Source organism: Pristis pectinata, chromosome 18, assembly GCF_009764475.1.
Source record: "Pristis pectinata isolate sPriPec2 chromosome 18, sPriPec2.1.pri, whole genome shotgun sequence".
In the NCBI taxonomy this organism is placed as follows: Eukaryota; Metazoa; Chordata; class Chondrichthyes; order Rhinopristiformes; family Pristidae; genus Pristis; species Pristis pectinata.
The window spans coordinates 26,547,999-26,563,608 of record NC_067422.1 but is presented as its reverse complement, the minus strand read 5'-3'; the positions used below and the strand labels follow the sequence as shown (position 1 = coordinate 26,563,608).

Below are 15,610 nucleotides of genomic sequence, written 5' to 3'. Positions count from 1 at the left end.
ATCTCAACTTGAAGTCCAAACCAAAAAGAGCATTATTTCAGGGCATTTCCTGGATATAAACATTATAGAACATGGAATGTTACAGCACAGTACAGGCCCTTCTGCCCACAATGTTGTGCCGACATTTTATCCTGCTCTAATATCTATCTAACCCTTCCCTCCCACGTAGCTCCCCATATTTCTATCATTCATATGGTATTCTAAGAGTCTTTTAAATGTCCCTAATGTATCTGCCCCCACAACCTCTGCCAGCAGTCCATTCCACGCACCCACCACTCTCTGTGTAAAAAAAAACTTACCTCTGACATCCCCCTTATACTTCCTCCAATCACCTTATAATTATGCCCCCTCATGTTAGTCGTTTTAGCCCTGGGAAAAAGTCTCTGGCTGTCCCCTCAATCAATGCCTCTTATCATCTTGCACACATCAATCAATTCACCTCTCATTCTCCTCTCCAAAGAGAAAAGCTGTAGCTCACTCAACCTATCCTCATAAGACATGCTCTCTAATCTAGGCAGCATTCTGGTAAATCTCCTATGCACCCTCTCTAAAGCTTCCACATCTTTCCTATAATGAGGTGACCAGAACTGAACACGGTACTCCAAGTGTGGTCTAACCAGAGTTCTGTAGAGCTGCAACATTACCTCGCGGCTCTTGAACTCAATACCCCGACTAATGAAGGCCAACACACCATACGCCTTCTTAACAACCCTATCAACCTGCACGGCAAACTTGAGGGATCTATGGACGTAGACCCTAAGTTCCCTCTGTTCCTCCACACTGCTAAGAGCCCTGCCATTAACTGGTTAACTGGTCACCGACCTCCAGGCAGAATACGCACCTGCTACCACCACCCTCTGTCTTCATGGGCGAGCCAATTCTGATTCCACACAGCCAAATTTCCCTGGACCTCATGCCTCCTGACTTTCTGAATGAACCTTCCATGAGGAAACTTATCAAATGCCTTACTAAAATCCATGTACACCACATCCAATGGTCTACCTTCATCAATGTGCTTTGTCACGTCCTCAAAGAATTCAATCAGGCTCGTGAGGTATGACCTGCCCCTCACAAAGCCATGCTGACTGCCCCTAATCAGCCTATGCTTCTCCAAATGCTTATTAATCCTGTCTTTATGAATCTTCTCCAGTAATTTGCCTACCACTGAAGTAAGACTCACTGGCCTGTAATTCTCAGGGTTATCCCTACTCCCTTTCTTAAACAAAGGAACAACATTTGCCACCCTCCAATCATCTGGCACTACTCCTGTCGCCAGTGAGGATGCAAAGATTATCGCCAAAGGCGCAGCAATCTCTTCCCTTGCTTCCCGTAATAACCTTGGATATATCCCCGCCTGGCCCCGGTGACTTATGTATTCTAATGTTTTTCAAAAGTTCCAGCAGATCCTCTTTCCTCACGTCAACATGCCCTAGCATATCAGCCTGTTGTACGCCATCCTCACAAATGTCAAGGTTTCTCTCACTGATGAATACTGAATTATGAGTACATTTTTAATTCACATCAAAGTTCAATCCAGTATATTTCTAGCCAGAAGTTTGATTTTTTTTAAGTTTCCCTGAGTCCATTCAGTTCATTAATTGTTTAGAGTTTGCTGTGTAGTGTTGGTCTTGTGTATGGAGCCATCTTAATGGGTTGTTTATTAGATATGGTAGGTGAAATTTATAGATGTGATTACAGAAAAACAAATAACAATTATGGACTTCAGAAAAGGTCCGAGGGTATTTGAAGCTATCTTCAGCCTTTTACAAGATTCACGTCAGAAAAGTGTAAAGGAGGTGGTTGAAGCAGGAGGTGATGACCAAGAGAAAATCATCTTTGGTATGATTGGGACCCCCATGCTAACTAACGAACCAGGCAGGAGTTATTTAACATCTGAAATAAAAAGATGAAATGCTGAAACGTTCAGCAGATCAGGTAGCATCTGTTGAAAGAGAAACCATGTTAATATTTCAGGTCAAAGATCCTTCATCAGAGCTGATTTTCAGTTTATTTCAGCACCTCATCTATGAGGTGATGCTTCCGACACTACAGCATACTCATTGAATCAAAATGTTTAGAGTAGACATTTTGCAAAGGTACTCCAGTCTGAAAGCCTCTTACCTATAAAAAGGTAAATTTTGAGTACTTCCTGACCAAATCTTGTAATTATCTATCTTGGGTATGGCTCTCAAAATTTTATGAACTTTGATAAGGTCAGTCCTCAGCCTCCTTCACTTCCAGGGAAAACAGTTCCAGTCTATTCAATCTCTCCTTTATGACTTAATCCCTTCAGTCTAGGCAACTTTTCTGCACCTTCTGTAGCTTAATCACATTCTTCCTATAGTGTGGTAACCAGAGCTGCATACAATACTCCAAACGCAGCTCAACCAACGATTAGTGCAACTGTAGCACAGCATCCCAACTCCTATTCTCAAGCCATTGGCTGACTAAAGGCAAACATACCAAATTGACCATTGCATATCCCTTGTGGAGATAAAGTCCTGTCTTCACAATGGGGACGTCCTCCATTCTGTTGTGTGGCACCATATTCAGGCTGAATGGGGTGGGCTCAGAACAGATCTGGCAGTTCAAATCTGGTATCCACAAAGTGCTGTAGTTCAGCATCACATTTGGCTAAAAATGAGATACCAAGCTGGTGAAGCTGCAACGCAGTGTGCTAGATAGCAAAAGTAGCATGCATTAGACAGAGCGAAGTGATCTTGACCAGTGTTTCATATCGAGGTTCTGCAGTCCTGTCACATCCAGTGAATCATAATGGACAAACAACAAACTGAAGGAGGACGAGGCTCCAAGAACATCCCTATCCTCAGCACTGGCGGGCCTAATATCTGTATAGTTGAAGCATTTGCAAAGGTACTCCATCTTTGCTTCCTCCTTGGATCACCGCCTTCACAGAAGCCAGTCTTCAGTCAATTTAATTCACTCCATGAGATAATAAGAAGTAGCTGATAGCACTGGATACAGCAAAGGCAATGGGGCCAGACAACATCCTTACCATAATACTGAAGACCTTCAGAATTAACCACATTTTCAGCCAAGCTGTTGCAGTTAAGTTACAACAGAGTCATCCACCTGACAATATGGAAAATTACTCAAGTATGTCTTTTTCACATAAATCCATCTAATTAATGCCCAATCAGATTGATGGAACATGTCATTAACAGTTCTATCCAGTAGCACTTAGTCTCAAAAAGCATGGTCATGGGGGTCCTGTTTAGGTTTTGCTAAGGCCACTAAGTTCTAGACCTTATCACAGTCTTGGTCCAAAACTGATTTCCAGAGGTGATATGAGAGTGACTGACCATGACAACATTTGACTGAATGTGGCATTGAGAGGTGCCTTGGTAAAACTGAAGTCAGTGGGTATCAAGGGGAATCACTCCAGTAGCTGGAGTCATCCCTCACACAAAGGAAGGTGGTTCTACTTGCTGCAGGCCAATCACTTCCAGCCCCAAGATCACTGCAGGAGTCTCTCAGAGTTGTGTCTTCATCAGCTCCTTCATCAATGAACAACCTTCTTGTGTTGGTGGGTGTTTGCTGTTGATTGCACAATATTCAGTTCAATTTGCAACTCATCAATACCTGAAACAGTCCATGCCTGCTTGGAACAAGACCTAGATAAAATCCTGGCATTTACTGATAAGTGACCAGTAACATTCATGCCAAAAAGTGCCGGATAATGACTATCTCCAGCATGAGAAAGTCTAACCATCTACCCTTCACATTCAATATTATTACCATTGCCATTCTGTGGGTATCCTGCTGTGAGAGACTCACCATCTAACACCCCTGAAAATCATCATACTGTACACCATCATACTGCTGAATACTATCTTCAGGACATGTCAAGAATGTGATGGTGTACTCTCAATTTGCCTGGATGAATGCAGCTCCAAAAACACTCAAGATGTTTGACACCATCAAGGACAAAGCAACCATATTGATTGGTGACCATCCAGCACCCTAAACATTCATTTCTACCACCACTTGTACTCAGTGGTTGACATCTGGAAAATATACTGCGTTTAGGCTTCTCCAACAGCACCTCTGCTCTGGAAGTGCTTATCCAACAGTATGTGGGAGTACTTTTACTAAAAGGACTGTAGAGTTCAAGAAGGAGGCTCACCACATTCTTGAAGCAATTAGGAATGAGCAATAAATGCTGACCTTGCAACAGCTTCGTATATGAAAAACAAATTTTTTAAAAAAATGTATCAGAACCTCGGCAACATATTTGCTCTTCTATTTCGCTGTTGCTATTTGGAGTACACTCCAAGAAATCTGATAACTATTTTCTTGTTCCTCATTTCACCCTATTAGTCATAGCTATGATATCATACATCAGGTTTCATGTTAGTTTCTACTTTTCTGCCTTTCAGACTTGTTTACTAACTACTACCTTCCACATTCAATTTTGCCTCTGGCTTTCTTAAAAGTTGTCAAGTTCTCATACTCCTGCCAAGCTAGTTTAAACTGACAACAGCTCCCAGCCCACTCACTCACTTAACAATCATCTCTCCTTTGACCTGATTTTCAACAAAAGGCTACTTATTTTGAGATATTGAAGCCCAAACCTACACTGTGAGTAACTAAATATTGCACTTCTCTTTCCCCATACAAAAACATTCTGACAAAAAGAGCTTTATAATTATTTTAAAAAAAAAACAATCTCGATAAAGGGAGGGTTTAAACTAATTTGGCAGGGGACAGGAAGCCAGGATGTTAGGATAGAGGAAGAAGTATATAGAAACAAGTCCAAGACAATGTGCAGCAAAGATGGTAAGAGGGACAGGCAGGTGAAAAGACAGGATAATTTGCTGAACAATAGAAATACAGCAAAATCTGTAGTAGATACTGGTCTAAATGTACTGTATTTAAATGCACGTAGCATTAGAAATAAAGTAGATGACCTTGTAGCACAGCTACAGATTAAAAAAAATGACATTGTGGCAATTACCAAGTCATGGCTTAATGACGGATGTGATTGGAAAGTGAATGTCCAAGGGTACACCGTGTATAGGAAAGATGGGCGGGTAGGCAGAGGGGGTGGTGTGGCTCTGATGGTGAGCAATGATATGAAATCAATAGAAAGAAGGGACATAGGGTCAGAAGAAGTGGAATCCACATGGGTGGAGCTAAGAAATGGCAAGAGTTAAAGGACAATAGTAGCAGTTATATACAGGCTCCCTAACAGCAGCCGGGATGTGGACTATAAGTTACAGTTGGAAATAGAAGAAGTGTGTCAGAGAGACAATGTCAAGATAATTATGGGGGATTCTAACATGAAGGTGGATTGGGAAAACCAGGAAGGTAGTGGATTTCGGGAGAGAGAGTTTGTGGGATGGCTTTTTGGAGCAACTTGTTGATGAGCCCACCAGGGGATCGGCTGTTTTGGATTGGGTGCTGTGTAACGACCCCGAGTTGATTAGGGAACTAAAGGTAAAGGAACCATTAGGAAATAGTAATCACAATATGATTGAGTTCAGTTTCAAATTTGAAAAGGAGAAGCTGAAATCAGGTGTATCATTATTTCAGTGGAGCAAAGGAAATTACAGTGACATGAGAGAGGAACTGGCCCAAATTGATTGGAAATGTAAGCTAGTTGGAGGGACGGCAGAGCAGAAATGGATGAAATTTCAACAAGAATTAAGGAAAGTGCGGGATAGATATATTCCAAGAAAAAAGGAGGTTATGAATAGAAAAATGGCACAAATGTGGATAACGAGAGAAGTTAAAGCTAAAATAAAAGCAAAAGGGAGGGCATACAAGGAAGCAAAAATTAGTGGGAAAACAGAAGACTGGGAAACTTTTAAAAACTTACAAAAAGAAACTAAGAAGGTCATTAGGAAAGAAAAGATGAATTATGAAAGGAAGTTGACAGATAATATACAAAAGGATACTAAGAGTTTTTTTAAATATATGAAGAGTAAAAGAGAGACACGGGTAGATATAGGACTGATTGAAAACGGTGCGGGAGAGATTATAATGGATAACAAAGAGATGGCAGAGCAACTAAATGAGTATTTTGCATCGGTCTTCACTGTGGAGGACATCAGCAATATACCTGATAGTCAGGGGTCTCAGGGGATAGAACTGAGTTCAGTCAAGATTACTAGAGAGAAGGTGCTCGGGAAGCTAAATGGACTAAGGACAGATAAGTCTCCCGGACCGGATGAAGTGCACCCTCCGGTTCTGAAGGAGGTGGCTTTAGAGATTGTGGAGGCATTGGTGATAATCTTCCAGGCATCAATAGACCCTGGCATGGTTCCAGAGGACTGGAAGGTCGCAAATGTAGTTCCACTGTATAAGAAAGGTGGGAGGCAGCATAAAGGAAATTACAGACCTATTAGTCTGACATCGGTGGTTGGAAAGTTATTGGAATCGATCCTCAAGGATGAGGTTATGGAATACCTAGAGGTACAAGACAAGATAGGTCCAAGCCAGCATGATTTCATGAAGGGAAGATCCTGCCTGACCAACTTATTGGAGTTTTTTGAGGATATCTCAGGTAGGGTGGATAAGGGAGAGGCTGTGGATGTTGTGTATTTAGATTTTCAAAAGGCCTTCGACAAGGTGCCGCACAAGAGGCTGATTAATAAGATGAGAGCTCATGGAATTACAGGAAGGATATTAGAATGGGTGGAGCATTGGCTGATAGGCAGAAAGCAAAGGGTGGGAATAAAGGGATCCTGTTCTGGTTGGCTGCCGGTTACCAGTGGTATTCCGCAAGGGTTGGTGTTGGGGCCGCTTCTTTTTACATTGTACATCAATGATTTAGATTATGGAGTAACTGGTTTTGTGGCTAAGTTTGCAGATGACACCAAGATAGGTGGAGGAGTAGGGAGTATTGAAGAAACAGGAAGGTTGCAGAGAGACTTAGATAGTTTAGGAGCATGGGCAAAGAAGTGGCAGATGAGATTCAAAGTTGAGAAATGTGCGGTTGTACACTTTGGTAGAAGAAATAAACGGGCAGATTATTATCTAGATGGGGAGAAAATTCAAAGTACAGAAGTGCAAAGGGACTTGGGGGTCCTCGTACAGGATACCCTGAAGGTTAACCACCAGGTTGGATCGGCAGTTAAAAAAAAAATGAATGCTATGTTGGCATTCATTTTGAGAGGTATAACGTATAAAAGTAAGGAAGTGTTGATGATGCTCCTTAGGGTACTGGTGAGACCTCATTTGGAATACTGTGTGCAGTTTTGGGCCCCTTATCTTAGGAAGGATGTACTGATGTTGGAGAGGGTTCAGAGAAGATTTACGAGGATGATTCCTGGAATGAAAGGGCTTACATACGATGAGCATTTGTCGGCTCTTGGAATGTACTCACTGGAGTACAGAAGAATGAGAAGGGACCTCATAGAAACATTTCGAATGTTGAAAGGACTGGACAGAGTAGATGTGGCTAAGCTGTTTCCCTTGGTGGGTGAGTCCAGGACAAGAGGGCACAGTCTTAGAATTGGAGGGTACCCGTTTAGAACAGAAATGAGGAGAAATCTCTTTGGACAGAGGGTCGTGGATTTATGGAATTCTTTGCCACATACAGCTGTGGAGGCCTGATCATTGGGGGTGTTTAAGGAGGAGATTGATAGGTATCTAATTAGCCAAGGTATCAAGGGATATGGGGAAAAGGCCGGAAATTGGGGCTAGATAGGAATAGTTTAGTTTAGCTCATGGAGCAGACTTGATGGGCTGAATGGCCTACTTCTGCTCCTTTGTCTTGTGATCTTGTGAAAGACAGTACAATGTAAAAATATTGGATAATCTTTTCAGCAGAATGCAAAGTTAAAGCTTTATTATCTGCCAGATGGGACCATATCCAATAACCTCCCTTAGAAAATGCCCAGTGAATATTTCACAAAGTGAAAGGACAATATAATCAACTTATTTTTTAGATTATATTTGAGCTCTGACTTGAACTCTGAAACAAGTCAACTGAATTTTATCTGTTTACTGTCGTCCACCTGAGCCTTCTAGAATCCAGTTTTATTGTGCATTTTGATTTTTCTGAGGTGCTTTCTTTTAGAATTCTGGAGCGCTTCCTGAACAAAAACCAGTTTGACCTATTGGCTTTCAAAGTTGTCTTTCACAACTGCAGAAATCTTTCATTATGTGATGTTTATCATTAAAACGTTAGTCATCTTGCAGAAAAATGATTCTGCTCCACCTCATGAATGTTGATGTCTCAGTGTAACTTAAGAGTTCAGAGCTCACAATATTAAAATACTCAATTCTTATTAAGCCAAAGATTAAATTGTTACTCATTCAAAAATCCTGTAATTTTTTATAGTAAATGCTACATCAGGCTTTAGGAACTAAATGCAGAAACCCATGAAACAAGCTTATGCACAGCATAACTAATTGCTAGGAATGTGCTATGAGAAAGATTTTGACTGAAACTGTCAGTATTTCCATATTTTTACCAATATTCTAACACAAATGTCTCCAAAGTTGTTTTGAGAAAAGGTGGTTCCTTTTTTCATTGCTTTCGATTTTTTTTGTCACTCAATCTTGCAACTGGACAAAGGTAATTTATGGCATGGATGGCAGAGATAATAGTCATCTGAAAAAAGACATTTTTAAAAGGAATGGATTAACTGGTATTTATAGAGCCTTTCTGATGTCCAGAATACAACAAAGCAATTCACAGCCAACCATTTGATTGTTTGGTTTTGAAAGAGAACAATAAATTTCTGCTTTGCAATGTCCCATAAGCCATTTTGTTTCTTTGAGGTGTTAGTTGAGAGTCATATATTGGAGAGAATACCACAGAACTCCCTGCTTTTCCTGTGCTTCATGGCATCTTTTAGTTCTGCCCAAACATACAGATGGGATTCCAGTTTAGCAAATACCAGTACCTCTGACAGCCAACACTCTCCTATACTGTATTCAAGAGAATGTTTTCAGCAAAGATTTTTTGTTTGTGATCTGTACAATATAAAAATATTGCTGCATTTTCCTTTAGGGGTTAGATTGTGAACCTTGGGGCTTGTAATAAATAAGAGGTGTCTATTGCTATGCACAAATTTGTCTGAAACAAACTGAAAATCCTGGAAACACTCAGCAGGTTAGATAGCATCTGTGGAAAGAGAAACAGAGCTAACGTTTCTGGTCCAAGACTGATTTTACTAATTTGTCAGATGATTTTACTGGAAGTCAAATGATTAATGTACAGTATCAAAAGGAAAAGGTGTTCATTTATATGATCTCTCATAGTCTTGAAATGTTCCAAAACAGCTGAAAAGCCAATATGGCCTTTTTGAAGTGTAGTGTCTGTATAGTATTGCCAGTATAGAAACATGGTAAAACCTTGATCTCATCAAAGCACACTAAGCCATTAGATATCATTGAGAAGGAAGTAAAGAGTAATCTGGCTATACTTTTGACTTTAATATGCTTTTGCTCAGTTTAGATTTCTACATTATTAGTGAACTGCGAAGAAACTGATCTGTTAAGAACAATTCCATTTCTTTGGCTTGCCAAGTTTAAACTACACAGTCGAGTTGATGAATATCCTGGGTTTGAAAATGTTTATTTGAAGGTAATATTTGTCCAAGCACCAATCCTTTTCCCCTACATTCCCTAACGTTTGCTTGTGCACAACTTCTGGATAAATGAACATTTGTTTTTTTATCATGGCAATGCCATTTAAAAGGATTTCATTCTCCGTTATCTTTATTCCCTTGGATTTTATTATTCACTGCTGGAGTTTGAATCCAGTAATGCCGTACAATTAATTTGTGTGGCACAGGAAGACAGTTTTCTGGGTTTCACTCACTAGTGGGTTAAAAGAAGTGGATGTTATTTCAGTTATTTGACAATTTATAATAATTAACTAAAAGAATCCATTAAAACAATTTAATTGCAGTTGAAATTGCTTCATGGGATGAAATACATCTTGCAAGGTCAGTAGTAGCAACTAAACAACTCATTTGTTCTCCACTTGCCTTTTATACAGATCAGTTGTGTAGGCAAAATTATTGTAACAAATGAACAAAGCAAATCTAAGTTTGACATTTAATTATCTACCCATCTGTTACTGGCCACTTCAATTACATTGGGAAATTAATTTCGCGCTGTTTGCAGAATGTTAATAGGAAAAGCCAGTTTCATTGTGACAGTTTTTACTTTTACTACATTTTTGTTTGCTCCAAAATCAGCACTTCTGTCAATTTTCTGCTTTTACTTAACTGACAATTTAGTTGTTTTGGCAAATGAATTTGAAAACACAGCCCAAAATTGGCACAAGATCAAGTGCTCATTTCTAACTGTATTTACAATTAGAGGATCCTAAATTCCAAAAGTGCAGAAGAGTACAATGCGGATGACTGAAAATGGAAGATTACTCAGAAACCTCAAATTCTAATATTAGTGATCTGAATGAAGTAAAAGCAATGCCATCTTCTTCCAGGTTATCAACAGGCACCTCTTATGATAATCTCAGTCCAACATGCTGAGGACTGATATGTGGTAGATGAGAGTATTCTGAGACTTGGAATAACTTTTGCTGAGTTTGCAATCTGAAGGCTGTCTTTGAGAACACATGATCTTGTATCCAGGGTTGGTATTTAGAGTGATTGTGTTGCATTGAATAAAGCTATGAACTTCTAGTTGGTGGAAGTTCTGCATTAGTATAGGTGTGTCTAATGTTGTGATTAAGAGAATGATGCTGGTGTACTTGTACATTTTCTGGTGACTTGTCTTTAGATCTAGCAAACATCTAAATCAGGTTGTCCTCCTTTCTTGAGATATGTGGTTTTAATTCATAAATTTGCACAGTATAAGACTTGGAGTTGTAGGGGGAGGGGGATACTAGAAGAATGGTGGTTTCTTATCTCTATCCTGAGTCTGTTTAAACACTCTTGATTGGTAGGTTAGTGCTTCATCGTCATACATGTTTGGTCTATATTTTACAAACATATTCTACACAAATAGTTCAATTTAGAGATTGTTGTGCAAACTGGTATGTTTTTCCATGAATTATGGAAGTCGAAACGCTTATTTGTAACCGGACTGACTACTCAGTTACAAAGAAGGCTTTGAATGTAATGCCATGTGCTCTTGGAACAGCAGTGCCCACGTGACGAGTTGTACCTAAACTACGTAAAGGAATTATGGACTAAAACTAATGAATAGCTATTCCTAAAAATTATAGTATCAGATGACATCTGAAACCTGCAATGAACTAATTGATACCTTATTCTTTTAGCTGGGCAGTAAAAGGATGCCAACAATTGCATATTGTGAACATAAACAAGACTGAATAGCAGCTGTTGAAAGGAATTTAGTAATTCATCAAATGATTAAACTGTAATGCAACAAGATATTTAGAGTCCAGATTTGTTTTTATATGATATTGGCAAAAGTCCAGGAAAGGAAATAACTGAGTTATTTAAAAGAGAAGTTTGTATCAGTAGCCTGGTGCTCATTATTAATGTGCATACTAAATGGCATGATGTGGAAATGTTCCTAGTGATTCCCCACAAAGACACTAGAATTGAAGGTACTTTGAAGAAGCACGACGATAATTTACAGGGAGATCGATGACTCTCCGTTGTTCCATGCTTTCTAGTACTTGGTCTAAAAGCTGACATGGTCAAATATCTGGGTGCAGACTGCCAGCCTGCCGATATACATAAGTAATACCTGGTGATGAGGACATAACAAATACTAAAAGAGGGAATCAGGCAAAATTTTAATGAGCTGGATTTTCTAATCAGTGATAAGGGAGTGGCACTTGATTCATCTAGCTGATTAGTACCCACAAAGTTTTCTTGGGCATCACAGTGCAGATTAACATTTCACAACTAAACCAGTCCAGCCTCCTCTTCAGGGGATTTACAAGGTCTGTGAGCAGGTGAAGCGTCACAGAAACGACAAGTTCGCGACATAATCAAACTGAAGGATCCTTTCCGTGACCAGCAAAGTCCAAATGAGGAAGCCTAAAGCAAGAAATCTAAATTAGAATGAAATAAAGAATGAGAAATTCAGTTTAAAGAGGAGGAAAAAAAGACAGAAAAGGTTGGAAAAACACTAAAAAAAAAGCTTCATTTCTGAAGGAATAAGACTGCACACTTATAAAGTTAATTTTTCAGGGTTAGAAAAGTTTTTCAGTCATCATGCCATTAAACTGGTCCACTGTTAAGTGCTCCACAGTACTTTTTCAGCTGTTTTTGATGTGGAACCAGGAGGAAGCCATTCCTCGTTTATGGCATTCCATTGCTTTCATTGCCGGGCTGATATATATTGTTCATCATTGCAGCCAATTGCTTTGATGAGATATGAACCATTTGTAGAAACAGAAGCAAATTTATGAGAAAGTTCTTGGGTTATGCAGTATACGAAAACTGAAAGTTGAGAGTCTATAAACACTCTGAGCGAAATGCTAGTAGTCTGGTCTCAAAGAAATACAGAAGGTGGCTGGTTTATGCGGCTGAATCCCAAACATTTGATACCCAATTTCTGCAAGTTAGGTGTTACTTTTCTTGAAAGTAATTGCAATTAGAAACTGTAGACAGTGTGCTTTACTTTTTTTGTATATGTATCAATAGAAGATAACAGTTGATGGAGGCATTAAAAATCTAGTTTTGTAACCCGTTAGACACAAGTTATAACTGCAGCTGTCACTTTAGTGTTAACTTTCTGTTTGAATGGTCCATAAGGTTGTCAGTGATCAGTAGTATTAATGCGAGTTGGTCTGCAATGTCTCCAACAGGCCCTTAATGGAAAATAATTACCTGGAACTCAATGATTACCTGACTTGTACTTGTGCAGAAAATTATGGATTGTGTTAAGTGACATTCAAACAGCACATGACTGATGCAACTATCTTCTTCATAAACTGAGAGAACCTCCTACCACAAATTAGAGAGAAGAATGTACAGAACAATTGTTGTACGGGCTGCAGAAAGTATGGCAAGATCTTTAAAAAGAGAGAAAAAAATTGAATCCTAAACAAAGAAGGAGTCATTCATCTCAGGGAGTCTGTACCTTATCTTTGTAGAGTAATCCCATCAGTAAGATTCCCCAGGTTTCCCCCATAACCTTGAAAATTGATCACTGTCAGTTGCCTATCCAAATTCTAATTGAAAGTATGAATTGATTCTAATTCCACCACCTTTTGCATGCTGTGATCCCAACTATTCCCTTGTATCTTTTGGCCAAAACTTTAAATTGTTTCCCCCGGTCCTTGAACCATCTGCTAATTTGAACAGCTTCCATCTATTTACCCCCTATCCAATCCTGTCATGGTTTTATACACTTCAATCTCAGCTTTTACTTCAAGGAAGACAATCCCTAATTCTTTATTTTAAGCTCCATTTTAGGCTGAAATACCCATCTCTAGAACCATTCCAATAAATCTTTTCTGCATCATTTCAAGGAAGGATGCGAAGATCCTGTAAAGTGTGCTAATCAGAATTAGTCACAATGGTCCATTTGTTGTCCATCCTGGCAGTGTTTTTGTGCAGGTTAATCATAACTTCCCTGCTTTTGTCATCTCAGCCTCTATTTATTTCTCCCTGGATTGTAAATGCAAGAGCAATGGCTTTCGATGATTTATGCACATGTACGCCCAGCACCCTCTGTAACTCAACACCCTTTAGAACCATACCATTTAGTCTGTATCGTTTTTCCTTGTTTTTTTCTCTCTGCTAAAATGTATCACTTCACACTTCTACATTAAATTTTATCTGCACTTATCTGCCCATTCTGACAGCATACTGTATGTATCCCTGCCTTCCTGCAGTGTGCTACTATCCATTTCATTATTGTACTCACTTTGAAGTTTTGTGTCACCCTGCAAATTTGGAAATTTTATCCTGCACGTCCATGTGTAAGTCATTTGCTTTTTCTCTTGAAGCCTATTTCCAATCCATGTCACGAGTGATCCTTTAATTCCTTGTACCTCAATTTTACTCATCAGCCTTTTGTGTGAGATTTCAAATCTCATCCACTGTATTCCCTTCATCAAAACAAAATCAATCAGGTTAATCAAACATAATTTACCTTCAATAAATTTGTGTCTCTTCTTTATCAACTGAAACATTTCCAAATGCCTTTTAATGCTTTCTTTTATTATTATTTTAAAAAGCTTCCTGATATCTGAGATTAACTTGACTAGCCTGCATTATCTGGCATGTCATGCACTCCTTTTCTGATCATCTTCCAGTTACTTTGACATCTTCCTTGCTCCTGGGGCAGGTTGGAAGAATATAGCAAGCCCTTCTGCAACTTACACCCTCACCCCCCCAAAGCAACTTTGGATGCTCCCCTTTTGACTTGGTTACTTTAAATGTATCTGGCTTTTCTAGTATCTCCTCTCTATCAGTTTGCACCCTATTCATTATCTCTACCACCTCTCCTTCTACTGAATAAAAAGATTGGTGTTCTATGGCAGGATGGGACCTTTTATAATGAGATGGACTATGACCTCACGATCTATCTTGTTGTGACCTTGCACCTTATTGCACTGCACTTTCTCTGTAGCTGTGACACTTTACTCTGTACTGTTATTGTTTTTACCTGTACTACTTCAATGCACTCTGTATTAACTCAATGTAGCTGCACTGTGTAATGAATTGACCTGTATGATCGGTTTGTAAGACAAGCTTTTCACTGTACCTCAATACAAGTGACAATAATAAACCAATACCAATACCACTTTACTTAAGTTGGTTGCTGTTGGGGACTGACCAGACCTAAATAAAGTTGTGCATATTCAGACTCATTGCGACTAACATTGTGGGAGATCAATTGATTGAATCGAAGATTAAATTCTGCTTTTATTCTATGGAGACTTGACAATCAGCCTGTGGCTTTGAAGGAACACAGACTGCACCACAGCAACAGTTCAGATATGTTACAAGCCTTCAATGATAAACAGACCAGATCTAGAATAGGAATTAATTGGTATAATCTAAGGAACAGCTTATCTGTCATTAAAGCTAAATGAGTATTGAAAAGCTGCAGATACTGGAAATCTGAAATAAAAACAAAATGCGGAAAACACGCAGCAGCTCGGGAAGTAATTGTGGAAAGAGAAACACCATTAACAATTCAGATCAAAGATTCTTTGTCAGAAATTGAAAAGCAAGAAGGATATGTTAGTTTTAAGTTGCAAAGTAATAGATATAAAATAAATGATAGGGCACTAAGAAATGTTGATGAACGCAGGGACCTAGGGTACCAAGTCCATAGTTCCCTATAAGTGGCAACACAGGTGGAAAGGGTGGGGAAGAAGGCAAATGTCATGCTTGCCTTCATATGTTGGGGCAGAAAATATAAGAGATGGGACATTATCTTATTTTACAAAACACTGTGTGGGCTGCACTTGGAGTATTGTGTGCAATTCTGATCGGCACACTAAAGGAATGATGTGATTGCACTGGAGAGGGAGCAGACGACATTCACCAGGATGTTGCTTGGATTGGGGAACCTCCATTATGGAGGGAGATTGGATAGACTGGGCTTGTTTTCCCTGGAGCAATGGAGACTTCAGGGTGACCTGATAGAAATATATACGATCATGAGAAGGGTAGATAGTCAGAATCTTTTTCCCATGTAGGGGTATCATAAATAAGAGGACATG

At 39.3% G+C, this 15,610-nt stretch overlaps 1 protein-coding gene across 1 annotated transcript in view; it reads left to right on the top strand.

Annotated features, from left to right (window-relative positions):
* Window positions 1–15,610, top strand: part of LOC127580123 (protoheme IX farnesyltransferase, mitochondrial) — a 117,779-nt gene that overhangs the window by 27,740 nt on the left and 74,429 nt on the right. The gene's annotated exons all lie outside the window — the stretch shown is intronic.